The sequence below is a fragment of the Muntiacus reevesi genome, chromosome 18, assembly GCF_963930625.1.
Source record: "Muntiacus reevesi chromosome 18, mMunRee1.1, whole genome shotgun sequence".
In the NCBI taxonomy this organism is placed as follows: Eukaryota; Metazoa; Chordata; class Mammalia; order Artiodactyla; family Cervidae; genus Muntiacus; species Muntiacus reevesi.
This window is the reverse complement of record NC_089266.1, coordinates 27,448,884-27,468,575: the sequence shown is the minus strand read 5'-3', so window position 1 is coordinate 27,468,575 and position 19,692 is coordinate 27,448,884. Positions and strand designations below refer to the sequence as shown.

The window sequence follows — 19,692 nt, the reverse complement described above, 5'->3', positions numbered from 1 at the left end:
GCTTCCTCCTCTGTGTGAGGTGAGCATCTCGGCCTGTGGCCAGTGCATGTGTCCTTCCCGGCGGGTGGCATGGGGGCCAGTGGTGCGGGGGTCCCAGGAAGGAGGCTCCTGCTTCCGTCCACCCCCTGGGCCCAGGAGGAGCCGGGAGAAGGGTGAGCTGAACCAGGCTCAGTGATGACACCACCCTCCCCTCGTTCAGCAAATGGCAGCCCCATAGTCAGTGCAGACGTGTTCCCCCCTGGACTGACCAGGCCCCAAGACACCTCATAACTGTGCCCAGTGTATTTTTGAGCTCAAAGTCGCTCACGCAAGCACGAGAGGGAAACAATTAAAAAACCTTGGACACATTTTAACTTGACCCTCCCTGTGTGCGGCCGTCTCTCCCCTCAATCTGACGTGAGATGGGAGGGCTGGGCATCGATATGATCTGCAAACAAGGCGAATTCCTCTGGGAGAAGGTCACGCTCCGTGGACGGGATGCTTATTCATGGTTCGCCGCCCCAGCATTGACCTTCCCCATCTCTCTGTTTATACTGGGCCCCAGAAGGGCCTGCCTACTGCTTGACTGATATCAACAGCAACCTTCCAGGAAGGCCTGGAAACCAGGCATCTGTGGATAGCTTACCTCGGCCCTTTCCTGCTCCCCAGTACCCTGTCTCCTCCAGCGAGGAAGTAGCTATTTGGGGCCGGGAAATGAGATGGCAGGACTGTCCCTTTGAGATCAACTCAGCGCTCTGTGGCTCCCTGGACAATGATCCTGTGCGTCCAGCCCGTCCTCCGGTGAGTTCCATGCAGAAGGAGGGAAGGGGGGAGAGGACGCGGGTGGTGGTTAGTTATCCTGATATGAGGCCGGACTGGCCCAGTGGGAAACACACACCGACAGGAGACCAAGTCCATAGAGGGAGTCACACCTGAAAGTGGTAAGCTCCCCATCAGAGAAGGTAGGCAAGCAGAGACGGATGCGAGTGTGGGGATAGAAATGGACTATTACTCTTTTCAAATGAGTCTCCTCACAGCTCTGTTTCCTCTCCCCGCCCACCACCCACCAGGCTCGGGAGCTGCCCTGCTCACAGCCAAGCTCCAGGAAGGAACCAGAGATGAAGGGAGTCCTATGGACACTGTGGAGCTTGAAGCCAGTGGCCACAAGACCAGTGTGAGCTGATGTTTCTGTCTTGCAGGGTCCTGGCTAGTACCCTGAGCAAGTACTAAATTGTGTGGCATTTCTTTTTTTTTTTTTTTGGCATTTCTTTTGAAGATTGAGGTTCAGCGATGAGAGAGAAGGGAGATGGAGCACTTTAGAGTTTCCCGGCAGTGCTCATAGTGGGTGAGAACATTTGGACCATCCAGGAAGAGAAGGACACATAGGTGCTGCCACAGGATGGGGGATGTGTCCTCTTGGGGCTTTTTGTGAGGCCAGTGTGGGCTCCCCAGTGATGGCAGGGGTGTAGGAGGGTGAGGGAGATTCATTAGGAAGTGCAAGTTGAGCTGTGAACAGGAGGCTTGGAGAGCCAGAGCACATGGAGACTTGAGCACCTGGATCTAGCTGTGCCTGAAGCTGTTGAGGTCCATCTTTGTTCTCTCCTATGATGTGGGGCAGTAAATCCCTTTTTGAGAGGATTGCTTGTTTGTGCTAAGTCACTAGAGTTGTATCTGACTCTGTGACCCTATGGACTATAGCCCACCAGGTTCCTCTGTCCATGGCATTTCCCAGGCAAGAAACACTGGAGCGGGTTACCAGTTCCTCCCCCAGGGATCTTCCCAACCCAGGGCTCAAACCCACATTTCTTGCAACTCTTACATCTCCTGCACTGGCAGGGTTCTTTACCACCATCACCACCTGGGGATCTCCAATGTTTACTTCTGCTTAAGTTCACGTGAGGTGATATTCCATCATCACAACTAGAAAATAATGGGGTTTGCAGCAAAAACGAGCAAATGCAGCAGATTTCATGTCTTTATTACAGCCTGACAAGGACCAAGGATTCCCACGTTCCTCTCTGCAGCCTCTAAAACAGCCCTTCCTTCACCACCCAAGCGAAGAAGCGGACAGAAATGAGAAGGGGCGGACAGACTACAGTTTGTGCCAAATGCTCTGCAGCAAGCTGGCCCCGCCCAGAATAGGTCTCCAGTCCCAGCTGCCCTCAGAGTCTGTGCTTCCTGTTTTCACGGCCAGCTTCTGCACGGATGTTACCAACCAACATTTAAAAACGGCTCCTCAGATGGTCTAAAACACGCAAAGCTTGTTCTTTTAATGACAGTGAGAATTGAATGAGTCCTGAACTCCACGCTGGGCATCAGGCCAAATGCTTTACCTCCAGTATCTCATTCAGTCGCCAAGCCAGGGGAGGCGGTTTCTATTATTAGCCTAGTGTTACAGGTGACCAGACCCAAGCCCCAGGGTTAGTCACTTTCCCAAAGTCACCAGCTTCTGGAGTGATTCAGCACCACCACTGTGGTGTTTCGCTCAGTTCCTTGGCCTGAAACATCCTTGACATTCTTCTTCTCTCTCTCTGCCTGGTGCTCTGGCCCTGGCAAAGGGCTCGACACCAAAACACAGTGTTCTCTCGCTGCTCTTGGCCACCATCACCCTCACCGCCCAAGACTCGTTGTCCTGAGAAAGCCTGGTTGGGATTCTTGGGGAGCCAAGTGTCCAGCACCCGGCCAGGCAGGTCCCAGGCACCTGTGCATGTCTAATCGTGTAGTCTGTGTCAGAAGAGCAGGCTGTGCTCATCAGAAGCCTGGTAGGACTCTGGCCAAGGGGTTGTTTGTGATTTCAGGGCCGGGCAAGGAAAGTGCTGGGTGAGGGTTTTGGTTCCAAGTGGCCTCCTGCCGAGCAGTGAATCAAGCGTCAGCACTCGCCCCGCCCCGGGCTTCCCTGTTTGTTTTCCCCAAACTTGTTTATTTTGCCTCTACAGATGAAAGCCAGAGAGTATACATGGCTACCAGTGGGCGCTGGGGGCAGATTGTCCTGGTCCTTCCAGAGGCAGAGTAAGCCGGGCTAGTCCCTTTCTGCAGGGCTTTGAGCCGAAAGCTAAGAATTCATCACCTCTCAGGCCCGGGTGGTGATGCCAGTCAAAGCACCAGCAGCCCTGAACCAGGCATCTGCCGTGAGGTCTTGCCCATTCCCGCCAAAGTCCCATTAGGGCCGCCTCAGTGTTAGGTAGTCCTCATGCCAGCAGGGGGACCTAGGCTTCTCCTTGAACCCAATTAAATGTCAACAGGATCAATCTTCTTTTCTAATTATGTTTTTGTGTCATATCCCCTGGAGGAGGGCAAGGCAACCCACTCCAGTACTCTTGCTTGGAGAATCCCCATGGACAGAGGAGCCTGGTGGGCTACAGTCCATGGGGTCCCAAAGAGTTGGGCATGACTGGGCAACTGAGCACAGGCACGATCACTGTATGCCAAGCACTGCTTGAGGTGATTAGACTGTGCATCAGTCACATTGGACTGTACATCAGCTACATTGGACTGTGCATCAGTCACATTGGACTGTGCATCAGTCGCATTGGACTGTGCATCAGTTACATTAGACTGTACATCAGACACGTTAGACCATATATGGTCTCTATGGTACAGTATAATGTTAGACTGTACATCAGTTATTGGGACTCCCATGGTGATTAGACTGTACATCAATTACATTAGACTGTATATCAGTCATGTTGAACTGTATATCAGTTATATTGGACTGTACATCAGTTACATTAGACTGTACATCAGACACATTAGACCATATATCAGCCACATTGGAATGTACATCAGCTACTTTGGACTATACATCAGTTACATTGTTCTGTATATCCATCACATTAGACTGTACATCAGTTACTGGGATTCCCATGATGATTAGACTGTACATCAGTTACATTAGACTGTACATCAGACACATTAGACTGTACATCAGTCACATTAGACTGTACATCAGTTATTGGGACTCCCATGGTGATTAGACTGTACCTCAGTTACATTAGACTGTACATCACTTAACGGAGCTCCCATAGATGGAGACGGAGCAAACAGCTCGCCAGGTGGCGTGGCCTGAGTTTTGCCAGGCCCATGCATGTGTTGGGTCCCTTGTGCTCTCCATAAACTGGGGTCCTGGGCTGTGGCTGCATCCAGGTTCACCCTTCTTTCTTTATCCAACTTCGGAGATGGTACAGGGCACTGGTCCTGCGTACTGCCTGCACATGGCCATCTGTTTGTTTTCACAGGCTGAGGTGAGCCAGGCCTTTAGCACAGAATCTCAGGCAGAGGAGAATAGACTTGGGTTTTGGAAGGGGCCCTCTGGTTGCGGGTGGAGGACTCAGGTATGACCTCATCCTCAGGACTGGGGGTGGGGGTGGCCATGGGGCATCTTTGCCTTGTTAGGGAGGCAATTGACATCAGCCCCTCCTCAAGGTCACTGAGATGGAAAACGGAGGAAGACGTGGCCTGGGAGGCAGGCAGCAAGTTTCTCTTTGGACACGTGGAATTTGAGAAGTGGAGATGTGGGTGAGGGGGCATCTGGCCAAAGCTGACCTCCAGAGAGATGAGGGAGGGAGCAGGAGCCCCGCACCTCCTGAGCAGAGCTGCGGGAGTCAGTCTGGGCCCAGATCTGCGGCCCGGCCCGTCGCCCCAGTGCCTCTGGGAGGCGAGCTCATGGGGCCATGTGGATGGGGAGGCCTGTGCTTTCTGACCGTGCACCTGAGAGAACCCTTCCTGGGCCCGGTGCCACCGCTCGCAGAAACGAAGCAGGACTCGGTCTCCGCAGGACATGCCTAACAGGGCGCCAGGGGCCCAGCAACTGTGCTCACAGCAGCCCCACGTGGGGACGCTGCCCACAGCAGCCGCTGGGGTGGGCAGAAGACTGTGTCTCGCTACTGCTTGGGCCTGGGGAAGAGCAGGGAGAAAGAACCGACACGTCCAGACCTGCAGAGTCAGAGGTCAGAGGGTGGTGCCCCCGGGAGAGGGCTGATGTCTGTATAGGGGTGCTGGCGGCATGAGGACACCCCCTGCCCGTGTCCAGCTCTGCGAGAACAGATCTGAGACGAGCCCCTACCCCATCCTCAGGCCTCCACCCCTTCTGCCCAGGTCACCCCCGTGCAGCCCAACTAGTCTGACAGGCTTCTTCACATCCCACGCGGGGCACTCCTGGCCCCACCCAGAGGGGAGGGGGTGCAAGTCTCTGCATAACGGACTGTGAGACCCCCGTGCCCCCCTCAACCCCCGGGAGTGGAGGAGACTGCTTCATGCTTGCCCTTGGAAATGTTTGTCACGCTTCAGCCACATCAGGCTGAGCAATGGGAAGAGCAGGAGCCCTGAGTTTCTAGGAGACCAAGGCTCTGGGGCAGGGACTGCGACCTGGATCACACCTGTCCTCAGGCTCCCAGCATGTCCCCTCCAAGTAGCCCTGACTTTCACTGGACAGGTCAGGAGGAGGAGGAATAGCCGCCTGTCACATTCAAGCTGCCGCACAAGCCTTGGGGCACTCTGGGTTCCCTCTCAGGGCCAGTTTCCTCATTTGGTGACGCACCTTTCTAAGGGCTATGTGGCAATCCACACTGGCCCCCTGGCTCTTTTCTAGAACAAGCCAGGCTTGCTGCCTCAGGGCCTTTGCACTTACTATCCCCCTTCCTGGAGTGTCATACCCCCAGATGGGTGGCACCCCTCCTCTGTGCACGTCACCTTTGCTCAAATGCCACAACCTCTGGGAAATCTGCAGAGTTCCTGGCGAGGAAACTCGCCCCTTGTGGGTGGCAAATTGCAAGGCAGGAAGTATAGTGAAATTCCACACTTGTACAAAGCATTTCTTAGCCTGACTGTATAAGTTTGCAATGGCATAGAACACAGTCTGGAAGAACATACGCTAAGCTGTGTTAACTGTAGTTCCCCTTGGAAGTGAGACTGGGAATTTTCTAGATACGTTTGGGTCCTTTTGTAGTATTTGAGTGTTTTTAAGAAGATTGGTCCCTTGTCATTTTTTTAACTTAGAAATTTAAATCAGGAGTGTGCTTCTGCCGGTCATGGAATTTGCAATACAGTCCTCACGAAAGCCCCACTAAAGGGGAAATTGCACCTGTCACCCATTTTACAGATGATGGAACTGAGCTACAGAGGACCCTGAAGTCACAAGGTGCAGGGCTGGGATCCACCAGGTCTGGATTCTTAGCCATGCCACTTCCTTTCCTCAGAAAGGAAGACAAGAGGCAACCGCCTCTGGTTTTTAGCACCAGAAACAGTTCTTCCAATAAAACGCTGGCTGGAAGCCCAGTTCATAACATGGGTAGCAGAGGGGCCGCTCTTGTGCAGAAGTGAGGCTGAGAGCCTCTAGCTCTTGAACCTCTGCCCCTACGGCACCCCAGCACCCAGGGGATCCCAGGACGCTAGCCTGCAAGTTGCCCAGCGAGGTGACTCTGAAGGCCAGGGTTCTAGCAATACTGCTTCTGCTGAAAGGGAGGAAGACAGAAATGTGCTACGGGGTCATGTAAACAGGTGAGGAGTCATCTTGCTTTAAATAAGACTGCCTTCAATTATCCTGAAACATGGCCCCCATAGAGAGTTTTTGTGTGGAAGACTCACTTAGCCTACTTTGGTTTCAAAAACAAAAAAACCCTAGACCCTCAGCAGCTGCCTGGAATAAATGCAAGCCCTCACTCTACCAGCCCTCATTAGAACAGGTTCCAATCTCCCCTGTTTCCTTTGCTGCTGGGCCTCCAGCAGTGCCGGCACAGGGCAGAGGCCTAGTGATTCTTGTCGAATGAACGAATGACTGAATGAGTGAGCCAAGGAATGAACCAATGAACCAATGAATGAACAGACAGACTGGGGCTTGATTGGTCGACCTTCTTGCAAACAGACATCAACACAGAGCCTCCAGCCACACTGGCTTTGAGATTTGAGGAACAAATCAAGATGAAGAGTAGTACTAGATTTGGAGCTTCCCTGGTGGCTCAGTGGTAAAGAATCCACCTGCCAACGCAGGAGCCATGCGTTCAATCCCTGGTCCAGGAAGATCCCACATGCTATGGAGCAACTAATCCCCTGCACCACAGAGCCCGGGAGCCACAACTACTGAGCTCATATCCTGCAACTACTGAGCCCACAGCCTGGGCTCTGAGCCCAAAGCCCAGAGCCTGTGCTCTGCGGCAAGAGCAGCCACAGAAATGAGAAGCCCAAGCAACACAAATAGAGAGTAGCCCCCACTTGCCATAACTAGAGAAAAGTCCCTTCAGCAACAAAGACCCAGCACAGCCCAAAGGAAATAAAACAAATAAATAAAATTTCAAAAAGAAAAAGAAACATGGAGGCATGAGGGAGACAGCAGGTCACAGGAGAGCAGCAGACTTTGCTGCTACAGGCAAGGGCCACCCTGTACGCTAAAATCAGTGGGAGAAAGTTTAAGGAGAAGCAAGAGCCGCATGGTCGCAAGTTATTTCTCCCCAAATATTTATTAGTTACAGAGGAAAAAACAATAATTCTATAACAGAGAGACCTGGAGGACACCAGGGTCACTAGTGGACGAGGTTGGGATCCCCGGGAATGGCATGCAGTGTCCTGTCCCTCCTGACATTTTTTTGCCATTTTTTCGATAATACACAGCCCCCATCCAATCCTTAGAAAGCATCAGACAAACCCAAGTTGAGCAATGGTTTACAAAACACCTGGTGAGTGCTCTTTGAAAAGTAAAGATCATGAGAGAGAAGGACTGAGGAGGCTTTCCAGGTTGGAAGAGCCGGAGGAGACTGCAGCCAAGGCCACCAAGATGGGGCAGAACAAACACACACAGGGCCCAGCGGACCTGGTGCTTAACTGGCTTAAGACAACAAAAGCGTCTCCACTCAGTTCTGGAGCTCAGAGCCCAACATGAGGGCAGATCTGTGCTCTTGCCAGAGCCCGCCACAGCCCTGGGTAGTGGGGGGATCTGTTTCCTGCCTTTTCCCAGCATTCCTTGACTCTCGGCCCCTCCTTCATCCTCAGAGCCCTCTGACCTCTGCTCCTGTCCTCACCTCTCCCGCCACCCTGACCCTCCTGCCTCTCTGGTACAGGGCCTTTGTGAAGGCGCTGGGCCCATCTGAATCGCCGGGCTACTCACCCCATCCCAAGGGCCTCGCCTTGGTCACACCTGCAAAGTCCCCTTTGCCAGGTTCAATCACATATTCTTGGTCCCAGAAACTCTGACAGGCGCACACTGGGGTCAGGAAGCCTGCCCCCCAGGGCACGGATGGGGAACCCAAGGCCTGCTCAGCCCTGGTTGTGGAATGACCCCAGGAGACCTGAGTACACTTTTCATGTGGCAGACATGCACCTGGAGATGCACAGACAACTCTTCAGCCTCGCTGAACCCTGTGAGTCAGGTGAATGAGCCCATTTTACAGATGAGGAGACTGGGTCTTGGGAGGTGGATTTGCACAAAGTCTGACAGGGAGTCGGGGTGAAGCTGAGTCAGTGTCCCTGTGCTTTCTTTTTTTTTCATTATTTTTATTAGTTGGAAGCTAATTACTTTACAATATTGTAGTGGTTTTTGCCATACATTGACATGAATCAGCCATGGATTTACATGTGTTCCCCATCCCGATCCCCCCTCCCGCCTCCCTTTCCATCCGCTCCGTCTGGGTCTTCCCAGTGCACCAGCCTCGAGCACTTGTCTCATGCATCCAACCTGGGCTGGTGATCTGTCTCACCCTTGATAGTATACTTGTTTCAATGCTATTCTCTCTGAACATCCCACCCTTGCCTTCTCCCACATCCCTGCACTTTTTTGACAGTGTGTCTGAATTACTCAACTCCGTGCCCTCTGCACACAGGCCCTCCGGTCCTCAGAGGATCCTAGTTTCCCTGGCATGGTTACTTCCCTTCACTCCTGCAGAGATGGGCGGGGGAGGGCAGGTGGGTGTGTCCTGTGGGCATTCTTGCATCAGAACCCAAGCCCGGCAAGTCTCAGTAAAGGCCCTCCACCATGGGGAGTGGACTCAGGTCTGCGTGTCTTGCTTCTTCTCTCCTGCCCCAAGATGCGTTTGGCAACAGCGCCTGAGCCCCATCATCCCTCCTCCAACCCCTACCTCAGCACAGCTTGTCCCTGCGGATGGACGCCAAAGATCAGCAGACAAGCGTGGGATGAGGCAAGCTCTGAGCTAGCTGGACGTGAAAGCTCCCCTGACATGGCCAGAGTTACATCACTGGGACGGGCAGGTGCTTCACACCAGCCCAGTCCGGGAGGGGCTGGAGACATTTCCTCAGTCATGGCTCCTTCCACCTTCTGCGCCGCCAGCGGCCTCTCCACTTCCCTCCTGTCTGTGAGGTTCCTTGGAAAATTCTGTGTGAAGAGGCAGTCCAGAGTGGGGAGGGTATACACCATCCAGTCTCCACCCGTTCATGCCCCCGGACAGGGTAGGAAGCAGCCCAGAGAGGGGACAGCATCGTCCAAGGTCACTGGGAAGCAGGTTGTCCCTTGAAGACCCAAGAGGGGGCACCCTGCCTGGTCATCCTCCCGTCTGACTCCGGGGAGCCTTGGGAGCATCTTCCTGGGAGAACCCCAGTTGGGGGAGGGCCAGACGGGAGTCTAGTGTCTTCAGGGGTCCCCACCTGTCCCCTGCATTGCCCTCTTTTGTCTTTCCAGAACCCAGGACTCCTGGTTCCTAATCCACACCCCCCTCCCGTGCTGGAGAAATGTTCAGAACATAACAAACACCCCAGTCCTGCTGCCTCGGCTGTCATACAGGTAGAGGGGTGACCCAGCCACACTCGCCTGGCCTCCAGCGTTGTAGCTTCTGGCATCTCTGAGTGACTTTGACATAGTGGTTACCAGGCTCCTTTCCACAGACTTGGGCGTCCTTAACACAAGCAGGAGCAGGAGGGAGGTGGGAGGACGGGAAGGGTCTATGAAGGCTGTCACGTCCATGTCTGTCATGTCCATTTCAGCTTCGCCACAACCCCAGGAGGGGCTCTGCCCCTTTTCTGGACAGGAGACTGAGGCCCCCAAACCCCCACACCGTTCATGGACATGTGCTAGGGGCTCCCTCTCACTCTGGGCTTCCCAGGGGCAACATCTGGGGCAACAGCCAGGGTGTTCAGGGCTAGGAGGGGGAGGTGGGCTCCGAGCCTGTTGGGTGTTCAGGCCTGAGCCAGTTCACACCTCCTGGACCATCAGTCCCCTTGTCTATAAAATGAGGATGGTGCCCACTGCCCAGGTCATCAGGAGAGTCAGTCCCAGGCACGGGCCATGCCAGACACCCTGCAGCCCCAGCCTGAGTTGTGGTCTCATCTGGGGTCATGGTCACCCTCTGGAAGACCATGGGCCTGACGCAGGCTGGCCTGACAGAGCCCAGCCACCCAGAGGTGGCCACTCTCCTTGGGTAGCTGGCCTTAAAGCCCCGTACTCCTCTGGGACCACGGCCGGGGTCTGGCAGGAGATGGAGCTCATGCGCAGCAGGTAACTGGTGGGGTGGGGTATGATGTGGTCTGAGCACTGTCGGAGGAAACCAGTGCCCAGGGCTGGCAGAGTGGAGGCTGTCGCCACCCCAAGGTTGCAGGGCAAGGAGGCGGGCAGACCCTGGAGCCTGGAAAGAGACATCAGACCCTGGCCTGCCAAGGGGCCCCCACGCTCCTTCCTCCTGCTGGTCTGACCCACAGGCAGTTAGAGCATCGTGGTGGAGGGTGGTCGTCTGAGCAGGCAGGGGGCAGGGCAGGGGCAGAGCCTGGGCCGCGGGGGTGAGTGGGGGAGGCACCTGCCCTCACCCCTCCTGGCTCTGTGGGTCCTTTAACTTCCCTGCCCACGGAGCAGGTGGCTTCTCCCGCAGTCAGCGTGCTGGCTGGCCTTCTCCTCTGCCCACCCACCTCCCCCCTACCCTGGGTGCGCGATGGTAACTGGAAGGCAGCAGCAGGCACCTCGCCCTCTGGGCACAGAGAGTGGGAGGAGGCGGTGGTGGGTGTGCTGACGAAGGCTCGTACCAGCCACTCAGCGGCAGGCAGAGCAGGTCGGGGGCTGCAGACAACTCCCGGGCTGCCCTGTCCACCTGCTGCTCTGTGTGGACACAGGAAGTCCATTTTCCCAGGCATATTTTTAGAACCTCGGTTTGGATGGTTTGTTCCTATTCTGGCCACTCGGGCCACTTTCCCAGCTGCTTCAGAGACATCGTCAAAGGTGGGCAGACCAGCTAGACCCGGTCGTCAGTCGCTCTCACGCTGGTGTGTCAGGAAGCTCAACTCGGTGCTCTGTGATAACCTAGAGGAGTGGGATGAAATGGGAGGTGGGAGGGAGGTTCAAGAGGGAGGGTACACATGTATACTCATGGCTGATTCATGCTGTAGTACCTCAGAAAACAGAACAACATTGTAAAGCAATTATCCTCCAATTTAAAAAAGAGCCCACGTGTTCCATGTTGGTGCATCGAGGACCGGGCTTGCTCCTGACTTTGGGCTCCTCCACCATGTCTGGTCCTAGCCCAGGGCACAGACCAAAGGCTCCCCATCTCGGTGGCCCCACGGGCTGAGCATGTGGGCCCCACCCTCAGAAGTGGGGATGTTGACTGTGGTTTTGCCGGGCACCCGTGAACATGACGAGGAGCCACTGCCAGTCTCTGGGCCTTTCCACGATGCCCCCAGCCCCACAGTCACACCAGAGCTGATCTCAGTCTGTGTCCCTTAAAGCCGCCCACCCCCAGGGCCGCCACGGACAGCTGAATGGGTTGTGCACTGCCCGAAGCATCCTGCCCTCCCCACTCCCCATGCCACACCCCCCAACAAGGGCCCCAGCCAGTGCCCTTGGCCCCTCTGACCCCTGATCTGGGCACTGTGTCTAGCAGACACTTGCTGAGACCTCATCCACTGTCCCCACCGAGAATATTTTCCCAGGTTCCTTCCCAGATACACAATTCTTAACAGAATCTTCTTCTGTCTCCCAAGGCTCAGACTTAAGTGAGAGCCCAAGGTTCCCCAGGGAGGAGCTGGGTCAAGATGAAGACTCAGGAGCTCCCACCTCAAGGCCCTGCTCCTCCTCCAGAAACAAGCTCTGCTGGCCTCTGGGATGGGTGGCCAGGAAACGAAGGGCACCCTGGACGGGGCAGTGACCTCGCCCAGGTTGCCTGGCCCTCAGCCTCAGTGTCCTCATCTGTAAAATGGAAGCACTTGTTCACGGATGTTCAGTGCAGTGCTAGTCACAATATCCAAAAAATGGAAGCAACCCATGTGTCCATCAGCAGGTGTTGGACAAACAAACCATGGTCCATGCAACAGTGGGATGTTACTCAGCCACAGAAGGAATGGAGCACTGACCATGCTGCAAAGTGGATGAGACTGGATTATGCTCAGGAAAAAGCCAGTCACCACGGGCCACACGTGTACAATTCCATCTACGTGAAGTGTCCAGAATAGGTAATTGTGCTTCCAGACAAAGGCCAGGAGAGGGGTGGTGAAGAGGAGCTGGTTCCCTTTGAGGGTGGTGAACATGTTCTAAAATTGATCATGCTGATGACTGTACGACTCTATGAATGGACCAAAAGCTGTTGATCTGCACACTTTAAATGGGTGAATTGTATGGCTTGTGAACTATTTCTTTATAAAGCTATCACAAAGTGGAAATGCTAAGAATAATATCTGTCTCTCAGCATTTCCAGGAAGATGAAGTGAGGCGATCTGGGCACAGTCTTGGCACAGAGCCTTGCTGGCAAACAGCAAGCACCTGATCAATGTGCCTGCACCCCCACTGCTCAGCACAGGTCAGCGGCCAGCAGCATCAGGGCCTCGCTGGAAATGCAGTCTTGGGCCTCCCTGGGCTGCATCAGCAGCTACGTTTCAGTGGCTCCACAGGTGAGTCCTGGTCAGGTTCAAGGTTGAAAATCATGGACAGCAGCGATAATTCTACAGGAATCTCAAATGTGAGAGCTCACCAGAAACCCCTGGAGGGCTAGGTCCGCTGCCAAGTTTCTGGTTCCAGGGTCTGCGGCTAAGCCCGAAAAGTGAAAGTCGCTCAGTCGTGTCTGACTTTTGTGATCCCATAGACTATACAGCCCATGGAATTCTCCAGGCCAGAATACTGGAGTGGGTAGCCTCTCCCTTCTCCAGGGGCTCTTCCCAACCCAGGGATTGAACCCAGGTCTCTCTCATTGCAGGTGGATTCTTTACCAGCTGAGCCATCAGGGAAGCGTGAGCATTCCTAACACCTTTCCAGGTGATGCTGCTGCTGCTGCTCCAGGGGCCCCACCCGACAGCTGCCGCTCTGGGGTCTGAGACGGGCCCCACCTGCCCCAGGAAGGGGAAGCTGAGCACCTGAGGCCTTGGGCACCAGTGGTCTCAGCCCGGCTACACATGGAGGTGGGACCTTCACCATTTCCCACACGGGGCCCCACTCCCCACCAGCTGTCTGGAGTCCCAGCTGGGCTTTCTGCGTGCAGCCAGGAGACACTTGGGTGCTGCCCAGAGGGAGCCCTGTCTTCAGGACTTTCTCCTCCTCGGGGAGGGGGAGAGCTGAGTGCAATGCCCCTCGTGCTGGGACACCACTAGGGCCTCACACTGAGGGGTCCAGTCCTGCCCAGGTCTGATGGCCCTGGGCAGAGGTGGACAGGCGGTTCCCCCCACATGCAGCCCCTCTGGGTTCCAGACATTAAAGGGAGTGGGGGTGGTGGGGGCCCTGGGACAGAGCAAGCCAGAATGGGCTGAGCTGGGCCTGACACCTCTGGGCTCCACCTGCCCAGCAGCTCAATGACCCTAAGGACGTCTCTCCAGCCCACCTGTTAACAGCTCCCACCAGGAGTTGCTCTCTTGCCTGGATTGTTGGGAGTTTTTCCTCTTTATAGAACAATTTATATTAAGCAGACTCTGAATAGAGCTATTTAGGATGGGGTTTGGTTTAAGCCGCCCTAAGTTTAATGGGCTGTGGGGGAAGGGGTCTGTGCTAATTGCCTCTCAGGCCACTCTGAGTCCACTTTGTGGCCAGGGTCATTATTCTTGCAGCCGTCCATGACTGGTTTCTCCAGGCCTGACCACTTGCTTCCAGTGGCCCGACCCCGCCTTTATCTGGAAGCTCAGCGTCTCTGAGCTCAGATCCCCGCTGGTCCCTGCAGGCCTCTCTCAGGCCACAACACTCTGCAGGGGAGCTGCTGGCTTCCTGGAAGGCAAAGAGGACATAATGAAAAGGGAGGTGCCCGGGGCTGGGAGGCGGAACACAGGCGGGAGGATGGAGTCTTCTGTGTAAATAAATAAAAATCAGGCCTTGGGGTAGAGACACACTCATTCATGCAGCCCCTTTGGGTGCTTCAGAGAAGACACCTCTTTCTCCCAAGTGCAGCTTGGTGGGAACACTCAGGCTGATCTCAGTTCCCCCTGTTTCACCGGCCAGGCAAGTCTTGCAATGTGCAACCTGAACAACTGCACAAGGAGGCCTGTAGGCACTCCTGCCTCTCCTCCTGGCGCCTGGCAGGGCTGTGGCCCATTAGGGACCATGAACTCATCAAGTACTCTCGCTGACTTTGTGCTGGGGAGACAGCTGAGAACGGCCTGTGCATTTCAGACCCACTCTGTTAGCAGAAGTGGACAAGAAAATCATCACTTGAGAAACAAGATGACAGTGTGATACCAGAGGAAAACAACGGGAGTGAAAGCAAGGCCGGCCAAGGGCGTGCCAAGGGCATCGTCAGCAGTGCTCTGGTTTCATCCTCTGCAGCCAGGATATACAAACAGTGCTCTCCTGGGCTCCAAGGACAGTTGCTATTACACTGCCTCTCAGAGCCCCCAGGGCTGCCGCTCGGTGAGACTCATGGCTTGAGGAGAGGAGGGGGCTAGGAAGAGACCCCCAGCTGCTCCCTCCCTCCCTTGCTCTCTGACGGATCCTCCCACGGAAGCCAGAGGCCCAGGAAGGGCCCATGTCCAGGATTACAACAGTGGACCGGGTGGATGCTGAATCTAGAGGGACAAACACTGTTAACCTCATTTTGGAAATGAAGAAACAAAAAAGACATGAAGGCTTACAATGGACATAAGCACTGGTCCCTCTGGACCCTGGTGGCCATGCCCACAGCTCCCGCAGCATGTCCTGTGGGTTGTCTGTCTGGTCAAACTCAGACCAGGCGCAGGAGCCTGGCAGCCAGGGGCTCAGGGAAGCACACTTCCATCTTCCCCATGGGAAAGTCCCCTGACCTGGGAAGGATGCTCAGAAGTGCCAGTCAGCCAGAGTGGCTGGTGTCAGCCCCGCGGAGGGAGGCATGGGCTCTGGGCCACGGCGAGGGAGCGGGAATCAGTGGTTGCAGGACTGGAACCAGGGTCTTGACCCTGCCTCCCTCCACCCGTGCAGGGAATAGTTCTTGAATCACCCAAGTGGAGTGGGAATCCTCTCACCCAAACATCTCTTTTTCACAAGGCAGAAACCAAGGCACAGAGGGAAGGGGCTTGGTGGGGACACAAAGGGGTGAGGGGTGAAGTGGGTTGGGCCCTTGGGTGGGGCTGGGGGGCAAAACATAGGGTGCCGTTCAGTGAGACAGAATGCAGGTGTTATCCCGCTTTCTGAACAAAACAGCCGGCACCCGGCTTTTACATTTTTAATTTTTTGTGTGTCTTTTAAAATGTTTTCGTCAGTCATCCCCACGGCTGTAAAAATAGAGCTGCACAGACGCAGACGCAGCTAAGCCGGGAGCCAGCCTGAATATTCAGCTGGAGGGCACAGTGCTCAGGAAAGCAGTGAAACCTGATGAATTAAGCAGTGTCCCCAAGCTGGGCTGGCTGCCCGTTTCCACTTCCTGCGGCCTGGGAGCCAGGGGCGGGGAGCCCCTGATGGAAAGGAAATACACTTGGTTTCTGGGTTCCAGGCAGAGTGGGCTTGCCTCCTCCAGGAAGCCCTCCAAGTTTTCAAGAAGTTGCTTCACCTCTCAGGAGAGCCTGGAAGACCTATTTTCTTATTGGTGGTGTTTGGCTCCTGAAGTATACCCCTTGCCATATGGAAGGCACCCCCAGGGGGGCTGCCCTACCCATCCCAGGAGTTCGGGGTTAAAGCAGGAACACAGATCCTTCAGCCTTATCTAATCCTTGACAGCTTGGTTGCTTGATCTGAACACCTATTTATCCTCCTGGCAGATTTCCCCAGGCACTGACCGGGACCTGCACAGGGCACTGATGAGGCTGAGGAAGGTGGCCAGTTACCCCGGAGATGTGTATAGTCACCCAGGGGAGCCAGGTGCAGGGGTCACTGTCATAGCAGGACCTTGGGCTAGTGGTCTGAGGACAGTAATAAGCTGAGGTTGGAGCAGGTGGAGGCTGTCGGTGCTCAACTCTGTCTCCTGCCCCACCTGCTCGTGACCCTGTCTACACTCACAGCCACCCGTGTCTTCTTTCAGCCCTCCTGGCCTGGGTCTTCAGGCTTTCCTGGTGGCACTAGTGGTAAAGAACCCACTAGGAGACATAATGAGACCCAGGTTGCATCCCTAGCTGGGGTAGATCCCCTGGAGGAGGGCCTGGCAACCCACTCTAGTATTCTTCCATGGAGAGAGGAGCCTGGCGTGTTACAGTCCATAGGGTCGCAACAGGTCAGACACAGCTGAGCAATTAACACATACACAACTTAAAAAAAGAAATACAACCCAAGCCATATCATCTGGCCCCTGGCTGACGGCTTCTGGTCGCTCTGTTGCCTTGGAGGCTCCTTGCGGGGACTGAGCTCCATCTTCCACCCGGGAGTCACATAGGAGAGGTTGGACTCCCAAGGTGAGGGCAGCTGCCCACCAGCTGAAGGACCACAGGTGACTCAGAACTTATTTGTGAAACAACAGTGTTAGACTAGAGATAGGATCTCTGGAGAGTCTCTCTTTTCGCTCCGAATGTCCTGTCCCGACCTGTGGTGTGCCAGAAGGGCCCAGGCAGTCAATCCAGGGCCTCTCGGCCCCGGGGGAGTGTGTGCCCACCCCCATCCACCCCCATGCCTGGCTCTTGGAGTCCCTCGTTTCCAGTTCTGGGAAGCATCCCAATGTGTGAGTCAGGGGTTCTTAAAATTTTCTAGGTCACAAACAAAGTTTTCTAGGTCACAAACTTCTTAGAGGGTCAACTGAGATGGCCAGCTTTCTCCCCAGAGGGACTGGAGCAGCGTCAGAGCAGCTCTCACGGTGGTTCATGCTCCCCCTGGGGTTTTGCAATTCCTGGCTGTGTGGGCTGCTGATGGGTCCAGGTCCCGACCCTGGTCCTGCTGACTCTCTGGACCTGTGTGCACCTCAGACTTCGCATCCGCAAAGTGGGTGTAGGGAGTGGCTCACGGAAAGCTCTGGGCCTGCTTGGCAGAGGTTGGCAAGTCTGGACTCACAGGCAAGCCCTGCTCCCTCCCCTCCCTGATGCTGCCTCCCTCCGCCCTCTGTCCCCTCCTACTGGTCCCACTGCCCTCGCTGTGGTTTCTGCACAAGAGGATGTGATCTGACTGGTCTGCTGAGCTCAGCCACAGGTTTCTCTCCCTTTTCTAAGGAGATGGTTTATTGTCTCCAGAATAACTAGCTCCTGCTGTGGTTCATGCCTGGGCTGGAAAAGAATTTCCAGAATGAGAGCATGTGTGTGTGTCTGTGTATGCTCAGTTGTGTCCAACTCACTGCGACCCCATGCACTGTAGCCCACCAGGCATTCTCCAGGCAAGAATATTGGAATGGATTGCCATTCCCTTCTCCAGTGGATCTTTCTGAGCCAGAGATTGAACCTGTGTCTCTAGTATCAGCAGGCAGATTCTTTACACTGAGCCACTTGGAAGCGCAGGTGGGAGGGACTGTTAGAAGAGCCGGCTGGCTCAAGGGAGAGCCAAACTCTTCTGCAGGCTAGCAGTCAATTTTTATAGCCTCAAGATAGAGTAAATTCCTGCTGGAGGGGTGGCATTAGGTGATTATTAGGATGCTATAGGGTGGGTCCCTTGGACCGTAAGGAGATCCAACCAGTCAATCCTAAAGGAAATCAGTCCTGAATATTCATTGGAAGGACTGAAGTTGAAACTGAAGGTCCAATACTTTGTCCACCTGATGCGAAGAACTGACTCATTGGAAAAGTCCCTGAAGCTGGGAAAGGCTGAAGGCAGGAAGAGAAGGGGAATGCAGAGGATGAAATGGTTGGATGACATCACCGACTCGATGGACATGAGTTTGAGCAAGCTCCGGGAGCTGGTGATGGACAGGGAAGCCTGGCATGCTGCAGTCCATGGGGTCGCAAAGAGTTGGACACGACTGAGTGAACTCAACTGATAGGGTGGGTAACACAGTGGGTATTTTACCTAATACACGGGAACTGGCTGGCTTAGATCTGGAGACTCATGGCAACAGTTGCTATGGGGCTTGGTAGTGAGGTTTTTGCCAGAGGTTTTTGGTATGTGACCTTATAATAGGGCTCCACAGCTTCATCCTTCCTTTGGCAACATTTTGTTTTTATGACCAGTCCATCCACGTACATTTGAAAACAATGCAATGTCTCTTTGGACTGCTTATGTACATATATTCCTAGTCATGCCTCTCTGACCTGTCAGTTTCTGTGGGAAAAGTACTAAAACCTATCCCTAACTGCAACTGACCATTTCTCTTTATGTGAGTTTTTATTTTAAACATATTGAAACTATGCTGTTAGGGAAACAACATTCCATAACCTTTATTTTGCTGGCAGATTGCTTCTTGCAGCCTTGAATGAATCTAATTTCGTCCCTTTTAAAGTATTCTTCCTTTGGTTTCTGTTTTGTCTGATTCTGATGTGCACTCATCTATTTCCTTTGGTTAGGACTTTTTTAAGAAGGTATTTTCCCTTCTGCTATGAAACTGTCATGGGTCATTGTCATTTATACATGTTTCTTGAAGACGGGATTTTGTTTTTTATCTCTGGAGATGTTTTTCCTGAATAGGCATATTTAACCCATTGGTAAAGAATCCACCTGCATGCAGCAGACATAATGAAATGTGGGTTTGATCCCTGAGTCCGGAAGATCTCGTGGAGAAGCAAATGGCAACCCACTCCAGTATTCTTGCCTGGAAAATTCCATGGACAGAGGAGCCTGGCAGGCTCCAGTCCATGGGGTCGCAGAGTCAGACAAACTGAGCATACACAACATACATACACGTTTATTGCAATTGCTGAAATATTTGATCTTATTCCTAGTGTCACCTTTTTTTTCTAGTGTCACTTTTGTTTTCTATTTCCTGTGCTTTGTCTTTCATGCATTCTAGTATTGTTGAATTTATTTCATTTTCCCCATTTCAGTGTTTCCTTCTAATAGTTTATAAGTTATACACTCTATTTTATGGACATCTCCCTTAACACTTTCACTCACACACTTAACCTTACTGTACCAGTACTGTACTTATTCTGAATCTGCTCCTCGACAAGAGCTTTGGCATGCTTTCCTCTGTCCCATAAACTACCTCTTTTCATAACATCTATAATTTTAGCCCCAAATTGTTACTAATCCTTAAGCAGCCAACACGTTTTTAGACTTAGCAAATTTTTATCATTCTCGACTCATCATTGTTTCTTATATTCCATTTCCTGGATTAGTTTTTCTTCTTGCCAGAGAACATCAATTAGTAGTATTCTTTCAAAAAGGAATTGTTTCTGATGCCATATGATCTGAGACCTCCCATGTCATTAGGAAGTGTTTTCATTCTTACATTCAGCTGGGTATAGAACTCTGAGTGTGCAATTATTTTCCCTCAGGATTTGGAGATAATTACTACCTTTTTTTCTTGTTTCTAGCATTTGTTACGTTCTCTTACAAGTTGTCTG

The 19,692-nt window shown here is 53.6% G+C and overlaps 1 long non-coding RNA gene across 1 annotated transcript; it reads left to right on the top strand.

Moving 5' to 3' along the window:
* The first annotated feature begins 510 nt into the window (after positions 1-510).
* LOC136150027 (uncharacterized) lies at positions 511-9,027 on the top strand. The gene is made up of 3 exons (XR_010659736.1): positions 511-780; positions 1,050-1,153; positions 1,965-9,027. It is a non-coding gene; the product is annotated as an uncharacterized lncRNA (long non-coding RNA).
* Positions 9,028-19,692: the final 10,665 nt, after the last annotated feature.